Source organism: Panthera pardus, unplaced genomic scaffold (genome assembly GCF_024362965.1).
Source record: "Panthera pardus isolate Hobbes unplaced genomic scaffold, ASM2436296v1 HiC_scaffold_2, whole genome shotgun sequence".
Taxonomy (NCBI): Eukaryota; Metazoa; Chordata; class Mammalia; order Carnivora; family Felidae; genus Panthera; species Panthera pardus.
Genome location: NW_026526765.1, coordinates 15,864,831 through 15,883,950, shown reverse-complemented (window position 1 = coordinate 15,883,950; position 19,120 = coordinate 15,864,831). Strand labels below are relative to the sequence as shown.

The following is a 19,120-nucleotide window of genomic DNA, read 5'->3' as shown; positions in this document are numbered from 1 at the left end:
TGCTGATGCTAGAACTTCCAACACTTTGTTAAACAACAGCAGTGAGAGTGGACATCCCTGTCGTGTTCCTGATCTCAGGAAAAAAGCTCTCAGTTTTTCCCCATTGAGGATGATGTTAGCTGTGGGCTTTTCATAAATGGCTTTTATGATCTTTAAGTATGTTCCTTCTATCCCAACTTTCTCGAGGGTTTTTATTAAGAAACGTTGCTGAAATTTGTCAAACGCCTTTTCTGCATCGATTGACAGGATCATATGGTTCTTATCTTTTCTTTTATTAATGTGATGTATCATGTTGATTGATTTGCGAATGATGAACCAGCCCTGCATCCCAGGAATGAATCCCATCTGATCATGGTGAATAATTCTTTTTATATGCTGTTGAATTCGATTTGCTAGTATCTTATTGAGAATTTTTGCATCCATATTCATCAGGGATATTGGCCTGTAGTTCTCTTTTTTTACTGGGTCTCTGTCTGGTTTAACAATCAAAGTAATACTGGCTTCATAGAATGAGTCTGGAAGTTTTCCTTCCCTTTCTATTTTTTGGAATAGCTTGAGAAGGATAGGTATTATCTCTGCTTTAAACATCTGGTAGAACTCCCCTGGGAAGCCATCTGGTCCTGGACTCTTATTTGTTGGGAGATTTTTGATGACTGATTCAATTTCTTCGCTGGTCATGGGTCTGTTCAAGCTTTCTATTTCTTCCTGATTGAGTTCGGAAGCATGTGAGTGTTTAGGAATTTGTCCATTTCTTCCAGGTTGTCCAGTTTGTTGGCATACAATTTTTCATAGTATTCCCTGATAATTGCATTTCCCTTGTATTTCTGAGGGATTGGTTGTAATAATTCCATTTTCATTCATGATTTTATCTCTTTGGATGATATCCCTTTTCTTTTTGAGAAGCCTGGCTAGAGGTTTATCAATTTTGTTCATTTTTTCAAAAAACCAATTCTTGGTTTCGTTGATCTGCTCTACAGTTTTTTTAGATTCCATATTGTTTATTTCTGCTCTGATCTTTATTATTTCTCTTCTTCTGCTGGGTCTAGGCTGTCTTTGTTGTTCTGCTTCTATTACCTTTAGGTGTGCTGTTAGGTTTTGTATTCAGGATTTTTCTTATTTCTTGAGATAGGCCTGGATTGCAATGTATTTTCCTCTCAGGACTGCCTTTGCTGCATCCCAAAGCATTTGGATTGTTGTATTTTCATTTTCGTTTGTTTCCATATATTTTTTAATATCTTCTCTAATTGCCTGGTTGACCCACTCATTCTTTAGTAGAGTGTTCTTTAACCTCCATGCTTTTGGAGGTTTTCCAGACTTTTTCCTGTGGTCAATTTCAAGCTTCATAGCATTGTGGTCTGAAAGTATGCATGGTATGATTTCAATTCTTGTAAACTTATGAAGGGCTATTCTGTGACCCACTATGTGATCTATCTTGGAGAATGTTCCATGTGCACTCGAGAAGAAAGTATATTCTGTTGCTTTGGGATGCAGAGTTCTAAATATATCTGTCAAGTCCATCTGATCCAATGTATCATTCAGGGCCCTTGTTTCTTTATTGACCGTGTGTCTAGATGATCTATCCATTTCTGTAAGTGGAGTGTTAAAGTCCCCTGCAATTACCACATTCTTATCAATAAGGTTGCTTATGTTTGTGAGTAATTGTTTTATATATTTGGGGGCTCCTGTATTCGGCACATAGACATTTATAACTGTTAGCTCTTCCTGATCGATAGACCCTGTAATTATTATATAATGCCCTTCTTCATCTCTTGTTACAGCCTTTAACTTAAAGTCTAGTTTGCCTAATATAAGTATGGCTATTCCAGCTTTCTTTTGACTTCCAGTAGCATGATAAATAGTTCTCCATCCCCTCACTTTCAATCTGAAGCTGTCCTCAGGTCTAAAATGAGTCTCTTGTAGACAGCAAATAGATGGGTCTTGTTTTTTTATCCATTCTGATACCCTATGTCTTTTGGTCGGCACATTTAGTCCATTTACGTTCAGTGTTATTATAGAAAGATATGGGTTTAGAGGCATTGTGATGTCTGTAGGTTTCATGCTTGTAGCGATGTCTCTGGTACTTTGTCTCACAGGATCCCCCTTAGGGTCTCTTGTAGGGCTGGTTTAGTGGTGATGAATTCCTTCAGTTTTTGTTTGTTTGGGAAGACCTTTATCTCTCCTTCTATTCTAAATGACAGACTTGCTGGATAGAGGATTCTCGGCTGCATATTTTTTTTCTATTCATCACATGGAAGATTTCCTGCCATTCCTTTCTTGCCTGCCAAGTTTCAGTAAAGAGATCGGTCACAAGTCTTATAGGTCTCCCTTTATATGTTAGTGTTTGTGTGGTGCAAGCAAGTTCCCTGGCAGGAACCAGTTCCCTTTGGGATTTTGGCTGGGGAATGGGTGAGGGAGATTGTGCTGGCAAGCACCTTTGTTCCCCGCCAGGCTGAGCTCTGTCGTCGGGGGCTCAACAACTCTCCCTCCCTTTGTCCTCCAGCCCTCCCATTCTCAGTGGAGAGCTGTTAGCTTATCACCTTCCAGATGTCAAGTCCTGCTTGCTGTCGGAACACATTCCGTCTGGCCCCTTAGCTTTTGCAAGCCAGACTCGGGGGCTCTGCTTGGCCAGCGGGCCGCCCCTCTGCCCCAGCTCCCTCCCACCAGTCCGTGCAGCGTGCACCGCCTCTCTGCCCTTCCTACCCTCTTCCGTGGGCCTCTCGTCTGCGCTTGGCTCCGGAGACTCCGTCCTGCTAGTCTTCTGGCGGTTTTCTGGGTTATTTAGACAGGTGTAGGTGGAATCTAAGTGATCAGCAGGACGCGCGGTGAGCCCAGCGTCCTCCTACGTCGCCATCTTCCTACCTCTCCTCTCTGTTTTGTTTTTTCTTAAAGAAAGGCATATAATAATACATTCTATTTGTCAAGATGGGGCAGTAGTTTCAAAGGTGATGATTGTTGTCTGTACCTTTCTATATATCTATAGTATTTCATAACATAAAATTAACATAAAAACATGGTTTTAACTAAGCACATTGTATAGAATATATAATGTTTAAACAAACACGTTCTATATAATGTATGTAAATATTTATATTAAATTAATATGTCTTGGGGCACCTGGGTGGCTCAGTCACTTGGGCGTCAAACTTTGGCTTAGGTCATGACCTCATGTTCTTGGGTTCTAGCCCCGCATTGGGCTCAGTGCTTGACAGCTTGGAGCCTCCTCTCATGCTTATGCTCTGTCTCTCTCTCTCAAAAATATACAAACATCAAAAAAAAAAAAAAAATTAAAGTCATATGTCTGAATACCTTTTGAATAAATGAAATGAGTTTAAATGTAAACTGATTATATATATTATACATAGTGACTATGATATATATTTACATAAGTATATATAACATGCATTATATATTGTGTATACATATACAGTTAATTTTATATGCACATATATAGAATGTTGCAATTAATAGTTTCTCCCTGAATTGCAGAAAAAAACAATGCAAGTTGAAGACAGAGATTTGGTCATTAAGGATGCATACAGGCAACTTCCAAAATATCTTAAATAGCTCAAAATATCACAAAATATGTTTTGACAAATACTAGTTGTGTGACATGCTACATGCTTTTAGGAGGAGGATTATGTCTAAAAATAAGTGAGAGAGGTATCACATTGTATTTTATCCTCTTTATTTCCCAAAAACATGAAAAAATTATTTTATGTCTTCTCTCTTGTCAAATATGTCAAGAATGAAACACTGTGTCATCCAAGATGAAAACTATCATTTATTTAGAAATGTATCGGGGCGCCTGGGTGCCTGGGTGGCTCAGTCGGTTAAGCGGCTGACTTCGGCTCAGGTCACATATCGTGATCCGTGAGTTCGAGCCCCGTGTCGGGCTCTGTGCTGACAGCTCAGAGCCTGGAGCCTGTTTCAGATTCTGTGTCTCCCTCTCTCTGACCCTCCCCATTCATGCTCTGTCTCTCTCTGTCTCACAAATAAATAAACGTTAGAAATATATCATCATCGCATGCTATATACCAGATGTTTAGCTGTTTAACACTTGTTAACTTTCTATATAACCCATTTTCCCTAAACTTATTGATCAAATGACAATTGTTCTTTAACTCCTATCCAAAAAAAGTGTAATCCTAATTTCATCCTCCTTTAGCCTCAGTTAAATAACAAACACGTATAAAATGCTGCAATATATAATTTAAGTTGGCAGTATTTGTGGTGCTTAATTAAAAATTAAATCTATAATATCTATCAATTATAGTCCATTTGGTTACCTAAATATTTAATTTTCCTTGCATATGTATGAGTTCTGTTGTTAGGCATTGTAAAATTAATTTTTAGCTTGGGGCACCTGGGTGGCTCAGTCAATTAAGCATCCAACTCTTGATTTCTGCTCAGGTCATGATCTCATGCGTGGAACTCTGTGCTGATAGTGTGGAGCCTGTTGGGGAATCTCTCTGTATCTATCTGCCCCTTTCCTCTCTCAAGCTCATGTTTGCTCGCTCTCTCTCTCTCTCTCTCTTTCTCTCAAAAATAAATAAATAAAATAAAAAAAATAATTATTGGCTTATAAAGAATGGAAATCAATATTTTTTTATTTCTTATTTAATATAATTTATTGTCAAATTGGCTTACATACAACACCCAGTGCTCATCCCAACAAGTCCCTTCCTCAATGTCCATTATCCATTTGCCATCTTCCCACGGCACCGTCCACCTTCAGTTTGTTCTCTGTATTTAAGAGTCTCTTGTGATTTGTTTCTCTCCCTCTCCATTTGTATCTATTTTCCCCCTCCCTTCCTCCATGGTCTTCTGCTAAGTTTCTCAAGATCCACATGTGAGTGAAAACATATGATATCTGTCCTCTGACTGACTTATTTCACTGAGCACCATACCTTCCAGTTCAATCCACATTGCTGCAAATGGCCAGATTTTGTTCTTTCTCATTGCCAAGTAGTATTCCATTGTATACATAAACCACATTGTCTTTATCCATTCATCAGTTGATGGACATTTAGGCTCTTTCCATAATTCGGCTATTGTTGAAAATGCTGTTATAAACATTGGGGTAAATATGCCTGTATGCATCAGCACTCCTGTATCCCTTGGGTAAATTCCTAGTAGTGCTATTGCTGGGTCATAGAGTAGTTCTATTTTTTACTTTTTGAGGAACCTCCACACTGTTCTCCAGAGCAGCTGTGCCAGTTTGCATTCCTTGCAATAGTCCAAGAGGGTACCTGTTTCTCCACATACTCACCAGCATCTGTTGTTTCCTGAGTTGTTCATTTTAGCAACTCTGACCGGTGTGAGGTGGTATGTCAGTGTGGTTTTGATGTGTATTTCCTTGATGACGAGTAACGTTGAGAAATGGGCAGGACACATGAATAGACATTTTCCCAAAGGAGACATCCAGATGGCCATCAATATTTTTTTAAGTGTTTCTAGTTCTTTCCTGTACTATAAATATTGGAAATGTTCTTATACTTTATTGAATTTTACACTCATTTCTTTCTTCTTTTTTTAAGTTTTTGTTTATTTTGAGAAAGAGAAAGAATGCTTGCATTCACATGCACGGGCTGGGCGAGAGGCAAAGAGTGCTGCAGATTTGCACTGTCAGCTCAGAGCCCCACATGGGGCTTGAACTCCAAAACCCTGAGATCACGACCTGAGCCAAAATCAAGAGTTAGATGCTTAACTGACTGAGCCACCTAGATGCCCAAATTTTACATTCTTAAATTTGTTTTTGTGTATATATTTTCTCCATGTAATCATTGTAATCTTTAGAAAACACAGGCTATGACTTTTTTAAAAACATAAATTTGCCAGAAACCTTGCACAATGTTACACATGTCACATAATTAAAATTTATTAATGAATATTGAAGGACACATGAATGAACTTTCTGAGGACAAAACCTGGAAAGAAATTTTTACTCATCTATAAAATGAATAAAGTAATAGATATCAGTATTATTCTATATATAAAGGACACAGGATTGTATTTTGCAAAATGTAGGCACTTGATAAATAATACAGGATATTTTTTAACGTTAGTGTATAAATAAAATTCTTGAAAGGCCCATTATTCATATAAAACTCCTATCATTTTCAAATTCCTCTAGTAAATCCTTCCTTGTCTTCTGAATTCAAGCAGGATTCAATTGTATTCATTGTTAGTGACGTTATATTAATGTCCCGAGGTAAATGAGCTTTCCTTAACAGAAGACCTATGTGGCTTGCCACTGAGGAATTTCTCATTGAAATGGTATTAAGGTTGGAATATAAAAGCAACAGCCAACATATATGGATTTACTGTGAATTGTTATTTAGTATCTAGTCCTTTTTCCCCCACTTCCGCTGCTTTGCAAGTTGTAAACACCTGATATAATAATATGTAGGTATATGTGTTTTATAAATGTTAATTCACGCCTGTTATGATTCTGTATGATCCATTCTTAGCATGCCTGTAACTTGCTATGGAACCCATTTCATAGAAGTTAAGAGGTTTCTTATCTAAATGTGCCTTATTATGAAATAGTAGAATCAGGATGTGGGCAAATGCCTGTCAGACTTTCAATTTCACATTATTTCCATTACTGCATCCTGCCTTTTTGTTACATTTAGGAGTGCAGCAGATTAATTTATGATTCTGATGCATAAACCAGAGAAACCTTTCATAAAGTTTCAATCAAGTTGTGTCCCTATTTATGAGGCAAAAACAAAGTAAATGCAGCTTAGAGCAACAAAGAACTTTCCATTCAAACTCATTTTGCATTTCTGAACCTGGTGTCATATTCGAAAGTCTCAGACGACACAAAATACTGAATGACTCCCAAGATAGCATTTAGTGAAATTCAGTGTTGTGTATCATCAAATGTTGATATATGATCTATATTTGTAGCCAACATAAAGTAAAAGCTTGTCCTCATAACCTTTCCTGGTAGACTGAGTAAGGCCAAAGTCGTAGGTAGACTTAGGTTTTCTTCTCGATGCAGAGATTGTATCAGGACTAGGAGGAAATAATTTATGTCATTAGGAACAAAGTTTGCCCCAGCACACCCAGGAGTTAGGGAGAATTGCTATCATCCTCATTTTATGGGGGTTTGGGGGGGAACTGAGTCAGAGAGGTTAACTAACTTATTCCAGATTACAGGGCAAGTAAGTGTAAGTAGCCTCATGACAATTCAGAAATTCTGCCACTAGAAGTAGGCTCCTGATGGTCATTCTGCTATATTGCATCTGCCATAGTGTAATACATCCATAGGACATAACTTTTATTGCATAAGTTTGGATTTGCTTCTCTTTACGTCACAGCCCCACTAAGCTAGATGACATATATAAATGTCCATTTTTTTTCTTCGCTTACCTGCACAGAAAGGTTTGCTTTCATGTTTGCATGAATATGCACCAAACTAGTCCAGTACTTAAATTTAAAAGAAATCTTTAGGATAGAATATACATTTTCTTTGCAGAAAAGTAATTGAGCTCATTATATGCATGGAAGCATGTTGACTAGATGGTAGAGATGTGTCTTTGTAGCAGAGAAATATGGAAAGTACCAAAAAATTGCAGATGTGAAAAATACAACGTTGCTTCTCGCTTTTCATTTAAAATGGGAGATTGCCACCATTCTTTTCCTCCTCTGCTCCCATTGTGTTTTCCATTTGCGCCTGCTACTCTCTCTGGACTTCATCTGTTTTGAGTGTTTAATTTGTATGCTAGAAACTTTAATACTGAAAAAAAAAACAAACACATGTGAAGGTAGAAAAGCATTCAATCATTCTGTACTCTGCAAGTCAACATAACTTAAAGAAGTTATAGTAAAACTCAATCTTATGAGAATAAAATACAAATATACAAAATAATTAGTTTAATTAAAACATTTAATCCATCCCTTTGGGCACTTACATAGTGCGGTTTTAGACAATTTCAGTGCTGCCTAAACTGGCTGTGTTTTTGTTAATTTTTTATGATCATAATTCTTTAAGAAGGTTCTATGTCATACATATGTTTGTATTTTCTAATATCTTCTATAGGGTTCACAGTACTTATTTTGACTGTCATATAAATTTTAAATAATTTTTCTGATGAGACTTGGAATAACACATTTATTTGTGAGAGTTTGTGTTTTTCTTCTAAAGGCATTTTAAATCTTTTTTTTTTTTTAATGTTTATTTATGTTTGAGGGCGAGAGAGCACAAGTGTGAGCGGGGCAGAGAAAGGAGAGAAAGAATCCCAAGCAGGCCCTGTGCTGTTAGTGCAGAGCCTGACATGGGGCTCGAACTCACAAACGGTGAGATCATGACCTGAGCTGAAATCAAGATATGCTTAGCCGACTGAGCCACTCAAGTGCCCCAAAACATTTTAACGCTTTGATTTACTCAATTTAATTTTATAGCATTTAATAAGAAAACTCCTCAGCAGGATTTGATGATTTGACCACTGGTCGTGTTATTCTCCAATAAGTATAACCTCCTCCAGTTATGCCATGACAGTTCCCATGATCAAGCCTTTGCTCAAAGCCAGAATAAAACGTGACTTGAAAGGAACTATAACCCATATTTTAATTTAAAAGTCATTTTGAACAATCTAGAAATTGTGGCCATATAGAAAACATCAAAAGAAGAGATTACGATAATGCTAAGGAAAAAAAATAAAGGTAAATTTTGTCTTGAGTGAATTTGCAGCTTGTGATGAAAAATCATTTCACTCCTCAGGGAAGTTATTGAAGAAGAAATGAAAAAAATAGCCAACAAGAACCAGGCTGGTCTGCTATTTGGTAGATTAGATAAGCAAGAAAAAAAAAAAGTGTCTAGAATCACTGTAAAGGATTTTCACAGTAAAATTTTTCTTTTGTTTTTTATTCCTTAAACATATATTTAAATATAACGGGAAAATAATGTAGAAGATACTAACAACACAACTTAATCATAATAAAAATAACTCATGAAAATGAGACACCATTATTTTAAAAGGAATGGGAAAATTGTGTCATGAAAAATACTGGCATCATAAGGATTCATTCTTTCTGCTTAGGAAACATATAGATGTTAGTTTTATACAAGTAGATTTTAGGACACAAGCCGATGAGCGTTGGTATCTGTAACCATATTCAGTTAAATGACAAATACCTTCTATGTTTTTGAAAGTGGAAGTGGAACATGAAGACGTGGGCAGCTTGATTGATGGTTAAAAAACAAATACAAAAACGACGTTACGTATTAACGATTAGGTGACAGATTATTACTATTACTATTATTTATTGAACCACAGCAGAATCTTCAGTCTCTTCCCCTTCTCAATTCATTCATGTCCTAGCTCGGTAATTATAGCAGTGGCTTCAGCTAATTTCTGCTGATTCACATTTCTGTTATATAGGGACAAAGTTTCCCTGTTCCTGGGAACAGAGGATTTGAAAGGAATCTCAGGTGATCTGGTTAGGGCAGAGATGGGGACATAGAATCTTACCATCTTGATTTTACTTTCAAACACTAAAAGTCCAGTCCCAAAGTTCCTTTATAGAGGGAGGCCATTATATGGGACTAAACAGATACTATTCAATTACCACCCCTTAAGTTTGTAAAGTAACTAAGAAGGTTACGTTAAAGGATGTGTTAAGTAAATAAGTTGTATGAGAAAAAGCATCAATAGTTTTCTCCTGTATCTTTACCAAGAATGCCTGGGGTCTTACACTATATATAATACATAAATTTCCACTCTTATATGGAAGCCTCTATACATTGATTTGTCATGTGGAGAGAAATGGACTAAACTTTTTAGTCTATGTCATATAAGGGGAAAAAATCCCCAGGTTTTGAAATCAGACAAAGCATTCAATTCTATGAACCTTGGATTTCCTGAATGATGAGGGACAGATTGCTAGTTTACCCCAAAGTCTGTTCACCTACTGTAGATATTAGTGATATAAACACCCCCTTGCATGTCTGCTAGCTGTGGAATACCTTATCCAGCATTCATTCGCCATGTGTCACCATGGTTTAAAGCTGGCAATTTGGATGTTAGTGTGAGTGATGCGTCTCGCTTTCATACAGGCCTTAGAAAGGAAACTATATGCAAAATTTCCAGTTTCTATTACTCTGTCTTTTCCCTTTGGCTCAGACACGACAAAAGCAAGAATGAAAATCTTAGACTTGGAGATAGAAGCTGTTGAAGGTGGCAGAAATGCCTTACTAGCAATAGATTGTTTATATCTGTACTTACTGAGGGAAAGGATTAAGCATATGTTGTATTTTTACCTCTATTTGCTACAGTAATTTATTTTCTACTTAAAACAATGGCCTTAGGCAAGTTACTTAATCTCTCTGATATTAAGTTCTCTCATTATAAAATTAGAATATAACACCAGATTTACAGTGGTGTTTTGATAATTAAATAACCTAAGGCATTATTCAACTTACATTTAGTGATATTAGCCTATAAAATTTAAGACTATAGATTTGGGTGTAAAGTCCTTTCTGTGAGTCTACCTTAGCTATTAATTTGATGTCCTACCTGGGTCAGATGACTCTCCATAGATTCAGTTTCTTCTTTATTAAATAGTATATCACCTAACCAATCAAATTCATAGAAAGATAAAATTAGAATATGCCCGCATATATTATTAAGCTTACTGTGAGATATGTACGTTTTATTTTATTCCTAGCCACAAGTGAGAATATCTTTTGTGCATGCGGAGACGAAATTTTTGAGCATGTGTCCTAGGTGGTGGAAGACAGCCTCCAATCCAATGGAAGAAGAGGGATCTTTGCAGAATTCAAGTAGAAAACGAAAGAGGAACCAGGTGGTCACACCTCTGTGGCCAGGGAGGAGATGCCAGTAACGGAAGATGGGTCCTTGTTCAATATAGAGTCCGTGAAGATCATATGAAGAATAGGGAATTTTTTATTTTGTTTTTGTGTTTTGGGGTGTTTACTGTGCCTTTTGGGTCTCCACTCAAAGTAACTTGTAAGTTTGATTTTGTGTGCTAATGGAAGGTGATTTTTTATAGAGTACTTCCTGAGTCCAGCCATAAGACTGGCACAGGAGAAAAGCAGAGGTTATCCATAAACAGACCATTTCATATGGTGCAACTACCAATAATAATGACTAAATACTACTTATCGCCAGATCTGGAATAGCAGTTACCAAAAATACCTGCTAGGTAGGCACTAATATTTATCTTTAAATATGAATATTTTATGTGAACCTACATTTTATCTCTGTGCTCTATGACATATGCTCAGAACTTAGGTAACCATAGCCACTCAGTGATATTTTTGAATGAGTAAATAAATGAATAATAAATAAGTACAAATCAGTAAATTATTAAATATCAATTACATAAATAAAATAATGAGCAATGACAGCTGAGCAAATGGATGAATAAATGTTTATCAAGGTATAAAGTATGTGTGAAGAGCATATAACCTCATTCACTTTGGTTGTGGCTTTTGCTTTTTCTCAAGGTGTAATTGACATAAATTCACATAATTACAGCACGAGATTTTATATGATTGCCCATATATATATGCAATCAAGAACTTGAAGATATCCACCATCCCCAAAGTTTCCAAATACGGGGTGCCAGGGTGGCTCTGGGTGGCTTGGTTTGGGCTCAGGTCATGATCTTACGGTTCATGGGTTCGAGCCCTGTGCTGAACTCTGCCCTGACAGCATGGGTCCTGCTTGGGATTCTCTCTCTGTCCCTCTTTCTCTCTGCCTCTCCCCTCCTCATGCTCGCGCGCGCTCTCTCTCTCTCTCTCTCTCTCTCTCTCTCAAAATAAATAAGCTTTTAATTTTTTTTAAGGTTTGATTTATTTTAGAGACAGAGAGAGACAGAGCATGAACGGGGAGGGTCAGAGAGAGGGAGACACAGAATCTGAAAACAGGCTCCAGGCTCTGAGCTGTCAGCACAGAGCCCAACGCGGGGCTCGAACTCAGGGACTGAGACATCATGACCTGAGCTGAAGTTGGTTGCTTAACTGACTGAGCCACCCAGGCGCCCCTAAATAAGCTTTTAAAAAAGAATAAACTAGTATTATTTTTTACAAAGTCTCCTCATACCTCTTGGGAATCTATCTCACCTACTTTTCTACCCTCCATCCCCAGGCAACTATAAATGGCACCATTTTGGTATAAATCGCATCATTCAGTAAGTACTCTGTTTTATCTAGGTTCTTTTAATCAGAATAATTATTTTGAGATTTATTAATGCTGTAGCACATATAAATAGTCGTGTTATTGTCTTTTGCTCAGCAGTATTCTACAGTATGCATATACCACAATGTGTTTCTCCACCTATCAATGGAGAGAGACTTGAGCCGTTTCATGTGTTTGACTAACGTAAATAAATTGGTATTAACATTTTAGACACATCTTTTGGACACATTCTTTCTTTTCTCTTGAAAAAGACATAGGAGTGTCAATGTTGGATATATGGTAGCTGTATATTCTGAGAAATGGGCAAACTGTACCATTTTACATCCCACCCCCCCACCACCAATAGAATCTGTGAATCCAGTATTCTTTCACATGCTTGCCAATATTTGATATAGTCATTCGTTAAAATCATTTTAAAAGTTTTTAGTGATAGCTAATGGTTATTTTAATTGAATTTTCCTAAGACCAATAATACTGAGTTTTTTGCTTTGTTTTTTTTTTTGTGTGTGTGTGTTTTTTTGTTTGTTTTTTGTTTTTGTTTTTGTTTTTGTTTTTCTGGTACTTGTATTTTATCTTCTCTCGTAAATTGTTTGGTCATAATAGTTTATCCATGTATTAGATTATTTTCTTAATATTGTTTTTGTTTCTTATATATTCTGGAGACAGCTCCTCAGGGTATATATAATTTGTATATAATTTCACCCAGTATATTATTATTTAGTCTTTCCATTTTCTTAACAGCATCACCCAAACAACATATTTTTGCAACTTTGATAAAGTCTAATTTATCAATAAATTGAATATGTAAGCACAGATCATGGTTTTGGTGTTGTAGCAAAAATTTTTACATAACCCAAGATCCCAAATGTTTTCTTATATTTTTTTTTCTAAAGTCTTACAATTTTAGTTTCACTGTTAGCTCTTTGGTTTGTTTGACTTAATTTGTTTATATATCTGAGTTATGGCTAGAAGTTTACTTAATTACACATGTATATCAATAGTTACCGCTTCATTAGCAATAACTAGTTCTAGTTATGGCTAGTTTACTTAATTACACACGTATATCAATAGTTACTGCTAAAAATATTATCAGTTCTGCCCTGCATTTCCTTTGTACTTTTGTTCAAAATCAGTTAGCCATATATGTATGGATTTATTTAAGGACACACTATTTTTTCATTAGTGTATCTGTCTGTCTTTCTGCACTACCACACTGTCTTGATTGCCTTTATAATTAGTCTTTAAGTTAGGTAGTCTTCTCCAGACTTTTTTCTTCAATATTATTTTGGCTGTCCTTGTTTTTTTTTTGTGTTTTTGTTTTTGTTTTTTGTTTTTTTGTTTTTTGTTTTTTGTTTTGTTTTTTTGCATTAATAATTTAATTTGCAATTTAGAATCAAGCTGTTGACCTGTAGGAAAAATCTTACTGGTAGTTTGAGTGGAATGATGTTAAGCCTCTGGATCAATTTGGAAGAATAGACACGTTAAAATATTGAGTGTTCTGAGCCATTGCTCACTTATTTCTCCCTATATCAAGATTTTCTTTATTTTTTTCAGTTATGTTTGATTTCTCTTAGCCATGAACCAGTCTTTCATATCTTTTCAACATTTGTTTCTAATTACATAATACTCTGATGATACTATTTAAAAAATATTTTGATTTCAATTTTTGCTTACTGGTTCCTTGCATACAGAGATAAAAATGATTTTTGTATCTTGAGTTCATATTCTTCCATCTGACTAAAATGACTTATAATTTCTAATACCATGTTTTAGATTCAGTCATTTTTTTACATAGATAATACTATCATCGGTGAATTCACAAAGGTTTACTTCTTATTTTCAAATACAGAGACCCCATATTTGTATTTTCTGCTTTATTTCCTGCCTAAAACATTTTGTAAAATATTAAATACAAGCTGTGATATTATATATCATTGTTATGTTCCTGATCTTAGGGGGAAAGCATTCTCTCTTTCATAATTAATCACGAGGTTAGATGAAATATTTTATAGATCACCTTCGTTAGGTTGAATATGCTTCCTTCTGTTTCTAGTTTGTTGTTTTTTTATCAGAAATGGATGTTGGATTGTGATAAATCCTTTATGTATATTTGTAGAAATATTTGTACTTTTTTCTTTCTTTGTTATGGAGAATTACATTTGATTTTCAAACGTTAAATTTACATTGCATTCTTGAGGTACTCTCAACTTGGTCATGAGGTATTATCTTTTTAATATATTGCTGGATTTGATTTGCCAATATATTAATTAGAATTCATCTGTGTCCATGAGTGATATTTACTTATACTTCTATGGTAATATATGTCTTATTTTAGTATCAGAATGATGATGGAATTACAAAATGAATTGGAAAGTATTGTAGTTCACCCTTTTCAATTTTCTGAAAGAGTTTGGGTAGAATTGTTTTTATTTATGAATGTTTGGTTGAATTTACCAGTGAAGCCATCTGAGTCTGAAGGTGTTTTTGTATGTTTGATTAATGGATTGTCTTTTGAGAACATTCAAATTACTAATTCAATTTCTTTTAATAGGATCAAGGCTATTTATATTATGTATCTTCTTGAGTGAGACATGGTAATTTGTATCTTCAAGGAATTTATTCATTTCATTTGCATTTCCGAATTTATTGGAATAAAGCTGTTCATATTATTCTCTTATTTATTTATTCTTTTACTATTTGTAAAACTTAAATGATGTTCTCTTATTCCTAATATTGAAAATGTTGCCTTCTCCTTTTCCTCATCAGTCTGGCTAAAATTCTATTAATTTTAGAAAATTTAATTATTTTTTTAAACATCCTATATAATAGAGCCCTATTGTTTTGAAGAACATCAACTATAAAACCTACTTTACTTTGGAAATATTAGAAAAAAACTAAAGATTAGTCGGTATTCATGATGACTTAAGAGCTATATTTACTTGGTGATTCTCCAACCATTCTTACTTTGATCAAGGAGGAACAGAACTTTCATCTCAATGTTATTTTATTCTTACTCACCTTTCTTAACATCAACAACTTAGGTGATGATGTCTTTGATACACAACACCTGATTCTACATCCTGTATGCTTTCAGATGCTCTAGATAAGCAGACCGAGGCCCATGACAACACATGTGACTCTTTCCTCCATATATTTCCATTATTCTGTACTACAAAGATATACTCCAAAGCACCCACTCTATAGTCATACATTGATATAGTATCAAAGAAAAGAACAGCTTGTTGTTGCTGTAGTTGTTGAGAAAACAGTCTATTTTATATTTCTTTGATGTATATATAACCAACTATTCTTTGACAACTCATTTTCTGAAATAGCCACTGACAATATAGGACATGTTAATTGCTCCATTTTTTGCCCTCCATTTTAATTTGATGGTAGTATTATCGCTGATCCCTGCATGAATTTTTCCTCTCTCTCGCCCTGTTCTCTCTCTCTCCTTCCTTCCATGCTTCCATCCTTCCCTCTTTCTTTCTCTTCCTATATTTTTTTCCTTTTTTTTCTTCAGTATTGAGTACCTTTGAAGACACCATGTAAATTAATAACAAATAAGTCCTTACTGATGCTTTGCACCTATCTGTTCGTACCCTGGGCTAGGCAATGATTCCTCCTCCACTGCATAAGCGATGAGCTTCTTAAAATCTGATATATAATACCGTGTGTTTGCCAGCAGTAAGGATACGTTTGGCAGGTAGAAAAGAAAACTTGCTTATGCTTCCCTTTGATTCTACTCATTATGCCCTTACCTTCCAGTGCACTCTTCTTTTCTTTTCTGTGTCAAATCCAGTTTCATTCATCTGCTAAAATTTTGATTCTTGTGTTATTTCTCACTTCCAGATGGTATATTTCAAATGGCTGCTCGTTCCTGAGGGTTTCTTGTCGTGCGAGCATTTTTGTCCTTGCATCCTGTATTTCTCTAATCATTTTGTGCGCAGTGTAATTTTTCTGCAGTCCGATGTTACCTCTGCAGCTTTTGATCATGAAAAACCAGTTGTTTCTCAACTTCAGCTCCCACTTGTGTTGGCTTTCCTTTTCATGTGTTTCATTTGTTGGTGTAAAGACATAGTTTTCATGGATACGATTCCTGTGGGCCCCACTTGGTGAAACTCTCTTCTGTGGAACATATGCATCTATCTCAGCTGGTAATTGGGACATGCCCCTGTTCCTGGACTCCTTCGACGCAACCCTCTTCCTATAATTTTGGCAGAGAGCAAGGGTAGTAAACGTTCCAAGCATCTTCACCTTCCCTGCCTATTGTTGTAGTCTGACTGCTTGTCCCTTCTGGCTACCGGCTTTTCTGATCCACTCCTGCTCCTGCCTTTCTTCCCAGAATCTGCTACCTTGGCTCAGGGGGCCCACCCGATGCCCACATATCCCTGCCCAGGCTCCAAGAGTTTTGAGCCTTAGCTGTTGAGCTCTGAGATCCAGGCGCTTTTCTGCTTTCACGTCTCATCACCTCCCCACCATCCCAAACTATATTGTTTTGGAGGGATTCCCGAAGGCCAGCGGTATCTCCAAGAGCTACCCTGGATTTAGTTGAATAAAGAAAGGGTTTCACAAAACTCTCCAGAAATTTCTCTGTTTTTCTCCCTTAATTTTTTAATTTGTGTGTGTTTATCTGATTTTTCCAGAGGTATTGGTGGTTCCCAAGTTTTTAGAAGTGTTCTGGTTCTCCACCTGTTTTCTGGGTTTAATTACCATCTATAAAAGCCTTTAGATTTAGGGCATTTGGGTGGCTCATTTGTTGAATGTCCAACTCTTGATTTCAGCTCAGGATCCCAGGGTCGTGGAATCAAGCCCTGTGTTGGGCTCTGTGCTGAGTGTAGAGCCTACTTGGAACTCTCTCTCTCTCTCTCTCTCTCTCTCTCTCTCTCTCTCTCTCTCCCCCTCTCCCCTGCTTACTCTCTCTGAAAAATGAAAATAATATTAATGATAATAATAATTAAAAGCCTTTAGATTTACAACTATCTTTTATTTTTGATCTCCCATTTATCTGTCCAGATCCACTTATGAGTTTATAGATAGCTCAGATCTCAGTTATCCCTATCATATCATCTTCTATATTAAAATCCTCTCCTACCTTTCAGTATCCCTCATATTATTTTTAAAATGTAAAAGGCACAATTATCTCCCTAATTCCTAAGATAGTAAACAAATTGCCACCCTGCTTGACTCTGCTTCTTCCTTTGTCCTATGTTAAAAAATCAACCCATTTCTACACCTTTAATATAATGCCTATTTACTGTCTTTATAATGTGTCTCCATTTTTCATCTTGAATACTTCCCCTTCCGCTATTTTTTTTTTTAACACACCCTCTTAACCTGTCAGGTTTTCTACAGCTTTTCCCCCTTTAACTCAAATTTTGCATTATTTTATCTCTCCAGAATTCAATTCTCCTTCTATCATTGGGCATGCTCTCCTTCTCTCTCCACCTCCCTTTTATGTTCAACACACTTGCACAGATTTTTCTTTTTTTTTCAGGAAAAACTTTCAAACTGTTGAACGTGCCATTCAAGGACTTGAGCCCTACCCACTTCTTCAGACTTCTCCTGATCTGATCTTGTCCTGTGGGCTCTGGAACTTAAGCATACATGCCGTTTTTGTTTTTGTTTTTTGTTTTCTTTTCTTTTTTTTTTTCTTGTGTGTGTGTTCATTTGTTTGTTTTTGCTCCTGAATTTACACTTACTGTTACATTGCCTGGTCCTTAATAGTTGTTAAGTTACTTTGTGTTTGGGGCCCCTGGCTGTCTCATTTGATTAAGTGACTGACTCTTGATTTCTGCTCACTTCATGATCTCATGCTTCGTGAGTTCAAGCCCCATATAGGGCTCTGCACTGACAGTGAGGAGCCTGCTTGGGATTCTCTGTCTCCCTCTCTCTCTGCCCCTCCCCCATTTGCGTGCTCTCTCCCACGCACTCTCTCTCTCTCTCCCTCTCTTTCAAAATAAATTGGTAAACTTAAAAAAAAAAATTAGTTTGTGGTTAGTGTTTTTAGTGTATACAGCTGCTGAAATATGAGGCAGACCTAAGGATTACTCCTGTGACCCTAGAGCCATGTATATAGATGAAATCTCTATAAATTATACAACATATGTTAGGAATATGAGAAGAAAAATATAGAAACATTGGACAATAATTTATCAGATTTCAAATGTTGACATTTATTTAAAAGCAGACATATCCTTAATGTTTAATCCTAAATCTAGGTTTTAATATATGACCATTATAGAAGATATGAAGATATATCTATAGTTTTATGCATTTTGTCTTTGCAATAATGATGCATGTGGGGGCACCTGGGTAGCTCAGTCGGTTAAGTGTCCGACTTCAGCTCAGGTCTCGATCTCGTGATTTGTGGCTTGAGCCCTGCAGTGGGCTCTGAGGTGACAGCTCGGAGCCTGGAGCCTGCTTCAGATTCTGTGTTCCCCTTTCTCTCTGCCCCTTCCCTGCTCGTGCGATGTGTCTGTCTGTCTCCCTCTTTCAAAAATAAATAAACATTAAAAAACAAAAACAACAACAAAAAATTATGCATGTGTGCGTACAGTATTGCCATTTGACTAAAGTATAAGACTCTGGGTTCTGAAGTTAAAGTATTCAAATCTAAATTCTCTTAATAGCTTTGTAACCTTGGACAAATTAACAATAAGATTCAACTTGTTAATTTAAACAATATGGGGATAATATAATAGCCACCTCAAGAAGTTACTTATGAAAATATCAATATTTTATACATGACACATAAAACTCTATCATTTTCTTCTTACTGCTATAACAAATTATCCTCAATTTAGCGGCTTAAATAACAAATTTATTATCTTGCAGTTCCAGAGGTCACAAGTTCTAAACTTCAGGTTATCAACATGGTTGCATTCACTTTGGAGAATCTGGGGATTCTCTAGGGGAAAATCTGTTTCTTGTCAAGATTCTAAGAA

At 36.1% G+C, this 19,120-nt stretch overlaps 1 protein-coding gene across 7 annotated transcripts in view; it reads left to right on the top strand.

Moving 5' to 3' along the window:
* CDH18 (cadherin 18) overlaps window positions 1-19,120 on the top strand; it is a 992,712-nt gene that overhangs the window by 704,050 nt on the left and 269,542 nt on the right. The window lies entirely within an intron of this gene.